The following is a 10,149-nucleotide window of genomic DNA, read 5'->3' as shown; positions in this document are numbered from 1 at the left end:
ACCATACATAATCAATATGTGTATTCAACATATTGATTATTAGGTCAATATGTAATATTAAGTGTATACCAATAATGTCAATATATAATATTTTATATGTATGGTGGAACTGAAAAAAATACTAGCTAACTAAAATGTATTGAACAGTGCTTATATAAGAGGCACTACTCTGTAGATGTTGCATCACTCACTCCCTTGATCTTCAAAGCAACCTTGTAGAATCAGTATATTACTCATTTTGCATTATGAAGAACTGAGCCTCACAACATCTGAGTGATGAAGTCAGCATTAAATATTAGGTTTTGTAACACCATGTCTAGCATTAAAAAACAAACGTCATTTCCATTACCCTAAAGTTACTACTAAGAAGAAAGACATGCTGTATCAAAAATGCATTAATATTAAAATATGATCCTTAAAAAATCTGAAGTACACTTTAATTATAAGATTATAATTAAATTGCACTCAACTTATGCATTAACATATAAAAAACATGCTATTTACTGACCTAATTATCAAAAGGAAAAATGTAAATAACCCATTAAATATATCTTTTTAGTTAAAAATGGAGCCATTTAAGTTGATTGATTATATAATGCATCTTCTAAACTCATTCTTTCCCTTCTTATATTTTTTATCCCATTTTCAACTATCACCTAAATGAGTCGCCCAACATGATATATGAGGCATAATTCTAAGATGGGTTCCAAGATTTCCATCCCCTCTCCTGAGTGTAGGTGGAATTTGGGGCTGTGGTGGAGTAGTGGCCCCCTTAATTAGTTTGCATTATATACCAGTGGTGATGGGACAGTCACTCCTGAGATTATGTTATTCTATGTAGGCAAGCTGGAGCGGGAAGTAAAGTCGGGAGAGATGTGCTCCAGCTGAGCTGGAAGACAGACTGAGAACTGTCTTTGCGGGGAGAAACAATTAGGAACCACAGATAGTCTATAAAAACTAAGCAAAGTTCCTGGTCAATACCTGGCAAAATAAGGACCACAATTACATTGCTGCTAAGCAATATTATACCTGCAACAAGTAAACTTGGAATAGAACCCTGGCCTTAGGTTTAATCACAGTACTAGTCAACACTTTTTGACTGCAGCTTTGTGAGATCTTAGCTAAGACCCCAGCTGACGCCTGCCCAGTCTTCTCACCTACAGAATGATGAAATTATAATGGGTGCCATGCTTGTCCAATAACTAATGACAATTTGTTATACAGCAATATAAACAATACAGATGGAAATTATAATTTTGTGGGGGAAAAATCCCTTAAACATCCCAATGAGAAACAAATGCATGCCAAGCATGTCAAACCTGCTGGCCACAGGTTTGACATGTTTGGACATGGAAAGACACAGTGAAATTTTGTATGAAGGACAGCTAGTGATGACTAATGCCTGAAAGTTATGACCCCAAGAGCACACTGTCAGAGATCTCTTTGTAAACTGAGGAATAAAGTCTTCCATGGGAAGCACCATGACAGAAGCAAAAGTACTGATAAGTGTCTTCAAAGATGACTGATAACCAAATAAATTATTATAAATTCAAATTGATATGAAGAAAACAACTTTGAAAGATTCAATTATTTTAACTATATGTTTGGGAATGTTATCATTAATTTAATAATTAGATTTAAAAAGAGCAATATGGAATGCATATTTAGTCACCTGAAATACTAAAAGCACCACAAACAGTGCCTTGAGGTCAATTCACATTTGGTTCCATGAGGAAGAATCAGTATGTTGTTCAAAGAGTATGGTTAATTAATAATGCTTCAGATTAGATTCTTGCATTCCTCTTGATTTTTTTTATCATCTACTTCCCATCTACATTAGCCTGTTATGACCTTGCAGGAACTAAGATTATTCTCCCACCCCATTCCTCCAACTATGGCCAACTGAAAAGCATGCTTTTTTTCATTTCTCATTGTGGCAGTCCCTTAAGTAAGGTTTTAACATCTTCCCACATTCATTAGGATTATAGGTTCACTTTTAAATTGTTTTATTTAAAGAGCATACAAATTCTAAATAATATATTTACAAGTTAACATATCACACTACATTGTAGCAATATATAATTTTTATTGAAATATTGAAGACATTTTGTAAACTATGCTGTCCGATGTGGTATGGTGAAAATTCCTAAAAACGCCATCTTAAAGCTGAGAATTGTGTATCAAGTACTGAAAATGGGATTTGATGACATAATTACTTCTCCATAAAGATATATAATTTCATCTAATACAGTAGGTATGTTAATTGAATCAAAATGATTGATACCTGTTATTATTCCTATTGAAATATTTGATTTGCATATTTTATTTTAGCTATGTTTACTTTTTCATGAAATTAAATGTTACCCTATTAAATAGCATAATCCTATATATGAAAAGCCTTATATGCTAAGTGTCCGGTCATCTGGTCAGCTATTCAACCAATCAAAGTGTAATATACTACTGATATGCTAAGGCTGCTCAACCATCAGCCCTATGATGTGCACTGACCACCAGGGGGCAGATGCTTCAATCTGTAGGTTAGCTTGCTGCTGAGGTCCAGTCAATTGAGGCTGAGCGAGATGGGCTAGGCATGCCCTGGAGCCCTCCTGTGGTCCCTCCCCAGCTAGCCAACCTCTTGCATCTCTCCCCGGCCCCACCCGTGACCAGTGGGGTCCCTCGGCCTGGCCTGCACCCTCTCGCAATCTGGGACTCCTGGGGGGATGTCAGAAAGCCGGTTTTGGCCCATTCCAGCAGGCCAGGCCAAGCGACCCCACTGGTGCACGAATTCATGCACTGTGCCTATAGTATTTTAATAAAAAAGAAACTATGTCAAGTTTAACTTTTGTGATATTTTATCATGCTTAAAACAAATAATAAACATAAAATTATATTTTTCTAACGTACCAAATTTTGGTAGTGGGGAAATCAAGATAAATTCACACATTAATTTCTTGGCCTATCTCATACTATGCTTTTTCTTTTAAACTTCTATTTTTGTACTATCAATTATAACAACCTGTCCCAATGTATGGCCTTTGAATCTGTGAAACACAAAAATTATATTTGACATATAATTAGAATATTGAATTAATCACTGTCTCAATTAAACTTAATTCTAGTATTCATATCAAAATGATAAATTATAGCAGTTGACAAATATGACACATTCAGCAACCTACATAAAAGAAGGAAATTCAATGTGAAATGAAATTACCTACTAGGTTTAATCATGCTATTTCTGGAGAATAAAATACAACCTTGAATACCATCTCATCTTTTCCGCATGAAGCACAAAGATTAAGTAGGTCATATATCACTGACTTTAGCAATTTTTCATTTTCAGCTGGTTTCTTTCTGCTCTATGAGCATAAAATGCTGCCCTTGGGCAGCGGGGCCACCTCGCAGGCCCCCTCTCCATCACCCTCTCCCTCCCACTGCCCTGTATGTTCCCTCAGGTGCAACCCTGGGTGCTGGGAAGCCCCGCCCCTGGGAAGCCCCGCCCAGCGCTAGTAGCCTGGGAGGCGGTGTTGAGGCCTGTCTCCACCAGGCCTTCTGCTGCTACCTTCTTGTGCAGCTGCCTGTCCTCGCCTTCAGTCATCTCCTCCAGGCTTAGGCCAAAGGGTTCCCTCTCCACCTCCAGGCTGGGGAAGAGCCCGCAGCCACCACCACTCTGCAGGGGCTTCAGCCCCACAGCTTGGATCTCCTCACAGGGCATCTCAGAACCAAGAGACAGACGGTCAGACTGGGTGCAGACTGCAGACTCACACCCCTCCTGGAAGAGAGTCATGGGCAGAGAAGCCGCGCCAATCTGGTGAATTTCCTGACCAGGTTTATTTTGCAGAATCTGCCTTGCAGTTTCAGGTGACATGTGTGCCAGGTCACTGGTTCTCTGGCTCTCCTGAGCAGGGGTGTGGAGGTGAGCAGCGCAGGCTTGGCCCTGCTTGTTTATGAGGCCCATCTCCCACCTGAGGAGCGAGAGGGGAGGCTGGCTGTACTCAGGCCTCCCAGCACCACCCTCTGGGGTCGGACCTCTGACCAGACGCGTATTTCAGACGAGTCTGTCACTGTACAAATAAACATTCCACCGCAAGAACAGGGTCAAGCCAGAATGAAAAAGTGATCCCATGCTCATTAAATTTGTTTAAAGACAGCCTCCCACTCTCTCCACCTGAAAGACGAGGGTTGGGAATGGCACAGGGGTCAGTCTGTAAAATGTGCATGGGCTAACAGGGAGCCTTATTTAGAGGAGAGAAAATATTCACCAGGACCCAGCCATATTTTCAAATAATTATAACGTATTTTATCAGTGCATTTGCAACGTGTATAAAAATATCCATAATATATTTTTCCTTAGATTCTAGTTACCTGTGTGACAGCTAATATAATAATGATTGTATTATTAATGCCTGTGTTTAAGCTGTATAAAGCTGATTTTATGCATTTCCCTTGTCGACTACATTGTAGTTCATAAAATAAAGCACACCCATCGCATTTGTGTTTAGGGGACAAGGAACTGAACACACCACTGGTTTATTTTTCTATTAGAATAAATTGCAGGCAGCCACATTCGAATGACCCTGATTAGGGCTCTCACAGAAGCAAAGGGACTTTCTGGACTCCAGGCACAATTCATCAGCACCAGGGCTGAGCTGAGAGGCTGGTATTCAAGAGATCTGAAATCTACAATGGTTAAAAAATGAAACTTTTGTGATAATATTGAGGATCATTCCACTGATCTGCCTAGAAAAAGGTATGTTTATTTTCACTAATGAGAACATGAAGAAGGTTAAGACATCTACAAACAGGTGGTCACTCACATAAATAGAACAATTGGTTAAGCTGTGAATAGCCCAAACTGTGTAAGGCGATGTACTGCAGAAGGAAACTTTATTATCCTTTTCCAAGTTCTTGTTATGAAAAGAACAGTCCAGTAGATGTTGGGGCTGTGACATGGTAAATGAAGAAAATAAACTGGCTGTGCAGGCCACGTGCCTGAAGAATTACACCTTCACCGTCAAACATATTTGCTTAATTCCAGTGATTCTGGTTCTTCACAAACACCCATCGGCAAAATACAGTGTTTGTTTTGTGTTGTTTTTCTGAGGTTTCTCAGGATCTTGAAACAATGGTAAAAGTTTTGTTCAGCAGAAATTTGCAATTGAATGTAGCTTTAACTTTCTGGAAAAAAGGGAATTGTAAGTGAACTTGCAGCTTATTTTGGTGAAGATAGAAGACCCTGGAGTGGGGGGGGGAGGGTGGCCTTTTTGCATTGACCAATGGTTTACAGGAAGAAAACATTACATCGCACCTTGCTGCAGTGTATACTTATTGTCTCTAGTAAAGACACCATTTAAAAACAAATTTGAAGAATGTATAGTAGTTGTTTTAAAAGGTGGTCGTCAGAACTATCATCCCAAACAGAAATTGTAAAATATTCATATTTTAAAAACAACCACTAAGCACTTGTGGGAACAAGAAAATCATCTAACTTTGGTTCCAGGATAATACTGATAATATAGCTAAGGATGTAGATGCTTATTTATTACAGTTGCATTGAGAGACTTCATTTGTGAAAGAGCATTTGGTTATACAAAACATTCCTGAACTATTTGATTTCTAAAAAAATGCCTCATAATCAAATGGTAAATTATGGAAGAAATCAAAACCCTTTTTTTTTATATATAGCCACATAATGAAGACACTAACAAAACTGTAACAATCTGCTTTATATTTAAATAAAAAATTATCTGAAAGGAGCAACTTCAATTTCAATGAGGTGAAGGTGCCCTATGAAGATTGTTCACCTTTGATCCATTTCTATTTATATGGTTATTTGGTAACACTGTCTAAAAATACTGGATATTAATGCAATCCTGCATAAGAATATACTTTATACCATGTGGAAAAAATAAGAAAACATTACTAGAAATCACAAAGAGGAATCACTACCTTTTTTAAGATTGTATTTTATAAGAAAACACTCAAATGCGTGTAGCTATTTTCTTATGTTGAAAAGACTTTGAAAGTTCAAAACATCAGAGCAAATAATCAATCTTAAAACTGATGGGAAATATAAGCCATTGTTGGGGGGGCTAGCAATCTGAATCTGTGCCAGTAACCTGCCTTCTAACGCACACTCTTGCTAGCCGATAATTAGCTCCATTGATGCCTGAACTGCCTTGCAGAACCTGTTTCCAAGAATACTCCCTTTTGGCAGAGGCCATAAACCATGAACCATACACAAACCCCGGAGGGGGTTATCAGCGCTGGCGCCAGGCCAGGCCTTTGGGTGTAACCCCATGTCCCCCATCCCAACACATGGAGCTTTTTGGAAAGCCCTCAAAAGATCCAGAAGCCTGATCCATATTTGGGAGACAAAGAAACCAAAGGCTATAAAGGAAAAGCTTCTTTCATAGTCACTCACTCACTCAAGGATTTGGAGAACTGACCCCCTGAGTCACTGTACTGGTACATCTGAAACATCTGAAAATAAATGGGTTTATCCTGGATCTCCAAGTACTCCCTGTGTATTTTTCGGTCTCATGGTAAATTCTGTAACAAAACTTTTTGTCCACACTGAGATACTGTGCATACAAAATGCCTTAATCATTAATAAGTCAATGTGTGTGATATCAATATCAATTTTAAAAAATTAAAACCAACCATGCTTCTGGCAGGAATAAAGTATGGAATTAAATCAGGGGTTTCCATTCATGTAGAAGGTTATTGTTAAAACTTATTCCATACCATTTTTTAAATGTGTGACTATTTTTAATATTCTGGCTTAATTTTGCCAGAATCATGTCATGTATACATAAAATGGGCTTGTATGAATTCTTAGTTGGAAATGTTCATATAGAGTTGGCTAATTTATATTAACTTTCCATTATATAGAGATTTCTAATACTTTCAGTTCTATATCATTTACACTTTCTTCATTTAAATAAATTTCTAAATATTCCTATTTTTTTGCGTTTTGAAATTGTGGTTTTGATTGAACTCTAATTATTTTTCACTACAGTATATTTTAAACAATTACATGTACTGCTTTAGAAATGTTTATAGTTAGTGCTGACCTTGTGTTTTAAATCCCAACACTATAATACTACCCGCTCCAATGATTGGCATAAAATGAGGTCTTTTTTCTTTTTTTAATACCATTTTTGGTGTCAATGAACTCCCTCCCCACAAAAAAAAAAAAAAAAAAGAAACCATTTAGTTCAAGGTAGTAAAGATTTTTAAAAATATATTTTATTGATTTTTTTACAGAGCGGAAGGGAGAGGAATAGAGAGTTAGAAACATCGATGAGAGAGAAACATCGATCAGCTGCCTCCTGCACACCCGGCACTGGGGATGTGCCCACAACCAAGGTAAATGCCCTTGACCAGAATCAAACCTGGGACCCTTCAGTCCACAGGCCGATGCTCTATCCACTGAACCAAACCAGTTAGGGCGGTAGTAAAGATTTTCAAGCAAAGAAAATACCCATAAATAGTAAAAATAATTATATGTTTCATTGATGGCTTTTCTCACATAAAGGCCAATAATTTTCCTAAACCTAATGTAAATATCTGTTTACCCAATTTCTAAGCAGGTAAACATAGCAAATGTCTGCCTTCTAACACATTCACTGGAGTTTTAATTCTTTGAAAGAGACAGATGTATTTAATCTTTTCTCATCACTGATAAAATTATTAGATATCCTGTATATCGGTTGAATTTAACAAGCATTTGTTAAGTGTTTGCAATATTCCAGGAATGTGCTGAAATATGGGACAGTTTTACAAAACAAAATATACTCTATATCCTCAAATTTCGCACAGACTAGTTTGAGTGAAAACTCTAAAATGGTAGAATACAGTGTTGTGATAAGGTGTGTAAATATCTGTGCATATAGAGAAAAGATCATTGGGCATCGTTGAGCTCAATCCTGGCTTCTATACATGACTTTCTGAAGCTGATTAAGGTCTACACCAGGGGTGGGCAAACTTTTTGACTCGAGGGCCACAGTGGGTTCTTAAACTGGACCGGAGGGCCGGAACAAAAGCATGGATGGAGTGTTTGTGTAAACTAACATAAATTCAAAGTAAACATCATTACATAAAAGGGTACGGTCTTTTTTTTTTAGTTTTATTCATTTCAAACGGGCCGGATCTGGCCCGCGGGCCGTAGTTTGCCCACGGCTGGCACAAATCTAGAAGGATAAGAAAAAGTGTGCTGATCAAAGAGGTTTGTGTAGGGTAATCTGAGCAGAGGAGATGGAGATGGAAGGTAGAATAGCTTAAAAAGCTTAGTACTAGTCTATGTAGAAATGTAAAGGGTTCATGTGACTGTTTCATGAATTGAGGCAAAGAGTGGTGGGAAACAAGGCTGGAGATCTATCTAGTTTCATAGGTTGTGTATGCCACACTGTGCAGAAACGCGAAACATTTAAAATGCCTGCCTTCATTTCTAAAAACATTTATAGTGTTCATAGTACGGTTGAAGCTTTGTTGTGAGTACAGTTGAAAGTGATGTATGTCTTCCTGGATAAATGATGTAGAACAAGTAATTAGTGTTTGTGTATACCCAACCAAATCCACATATTTATTATAACTGTCTTTTCATTCCATTTTAAAGATAATATTTAAGGAAAAGGCTGATTTGTGTCATTCTCTGGATTGGGATTTTGAACACTTTCAACTGTTTAAATGGAAGAGAAGACACTCATGATTTAGCAAGAAGGTCACTGTAGAATTAGGATGTTTCAACTCCTAAGTAGGCTGACTCTATGGAATCCTAAAGGCAAAAGACTTGAATTTGATCAAGAAGCAAAAAATGTGTTCACATATATGATATCTCCTTGCACTGTCTTTTTAAAAAATATTTCTCATTTATTCGTGAAAGTGTTTAAGATAAAGATTCATTTACTTCTTTTATGAATCTAACCTGCCTTTATTGCCAGCAAACAATGTATGTAATTTTATTTTAAATTTATCTTCTCACAATTCAACTATCTTGCCAGAAGCATAATTCACTTGATTCTAAGTTGTAAGCTCTTCATTAAATTCCATCCTGCAGTTTAAATTGTTAGAGCTTAGGAATTAAAACTAACCCCTGAAATTAAAAACACTAAAATAATTTGATGTTTTGAAGATAAACATTTAATAAACATGTATGACAGGAAGCTGAATAGAATAGTAAATAGTATAAATATTCTTTTGTATGTTAATTATTTTAAAGGACAAATAGCTCTAGCCAGTTTTGCTCAGTGGATAGAGTGTGGGCCTGTGGACTAAAGGGACATGGGTTTGATTCAGGTCAAGGGCACATGCCCGGGGTTGCAGGCTCGATCCCCAGTGGAGGGCGTGCAGGAGGCAGCCGATCAATGATTCTCTCTCATTGTTGATGTTTCTATCTCTCTCTTTCCCTTCCTCTCTGAAATCAACAAAAATAAATAAATAAATAATTTTATTAATTAATTAAAAAGGACAAATAATACTTAGGTCACATATTATATACAAAAATGTATTGCAACTTTTATAATACATATTGTTTCAATACACAATGTTTTCAGTAATTCTTATTTTTGTAATGCTCTTTCATACTAAATTCTATGTGGTTACATCCATTTAACTATAAGTGGAATTATATTTATAGTTATATATAAAAATAAGTCTCCAAAATGTATACCATTTACATCTGCAGGGCATTTAAACATATTTTTACATTAAGGTTATTGCTTTGTTAAATCCCTGCTCATTACAATTTTTTAAAATTTTTTAGTCTGAGAAAAAAACATAAAATATTTAGCACTGTGACTGGCTGAAAAGAAAGTACTCATTAAATAATACCTAACAGTAACAGTGTCATTAGCCAGATGATTCTAATGTATGTAGTCCGGTGTTGGCAGTTTGACAAACATAGATAAATGCACAAATATCATTAATAAATAGCATTCTCATAAATCCTAATCCATAAGGACAAAGTCTTGGGAAAGTTTTTAAAAATGAAGAAAATAATACATTATTATGTAGAGGGATGAAAAAAAATAAATGAGATTTAGACATTAGGACCATCTTGAAATTAAAAAAAAAAAAAAGGATGCAAGGATAAATGTAGAGGATATGTCCAGATTAGAGGGTTAATTTTACTGTAGCATGAGTAGG

The 10,149-nt window shown here is 36.6% G+C and overlaps 1 protein-coding gene and 1 pseudogene across 2 annotated transcripts in view; one reads left to right on the top strand and one right to left on the bottom strand.

Annotated features, from left to right (window-relative positions):
- The window catches only part of CSMD3 (CUB and Sushi multiple domains 3), an 886,927-nt gene that overhangs the window by 749,370 nt on the left and 127,408 nt on the right, over nucleotides 1-10,149 (bottom strand). The gene's annotated exons all lie outside the window — the stretch shown is intronic.
- On the top strand, nucleotides 4,572-5,557 carry LOC132220077 (KATNB1-like protein 1; annotated as a pseudogene).

This window comes from Myotis daubentonii, chromosome 17, assembly GCF_963259705.1.
Source record: "Myotis daubentonii chromosome 17, mMyoDau2.1, whole genome shotgun sequence".
NCBI lineage: Eukaryota > Metazoa > Chordata > Mammalia > Chiroptera > Vespertilionidae > Myotis > Myotis daubentonii.
The sequence above is the reverse complement of the archived record's forward strand: the minus strand, read 5'-3'. Positions and strand labels throughout refer to the sequence as shown.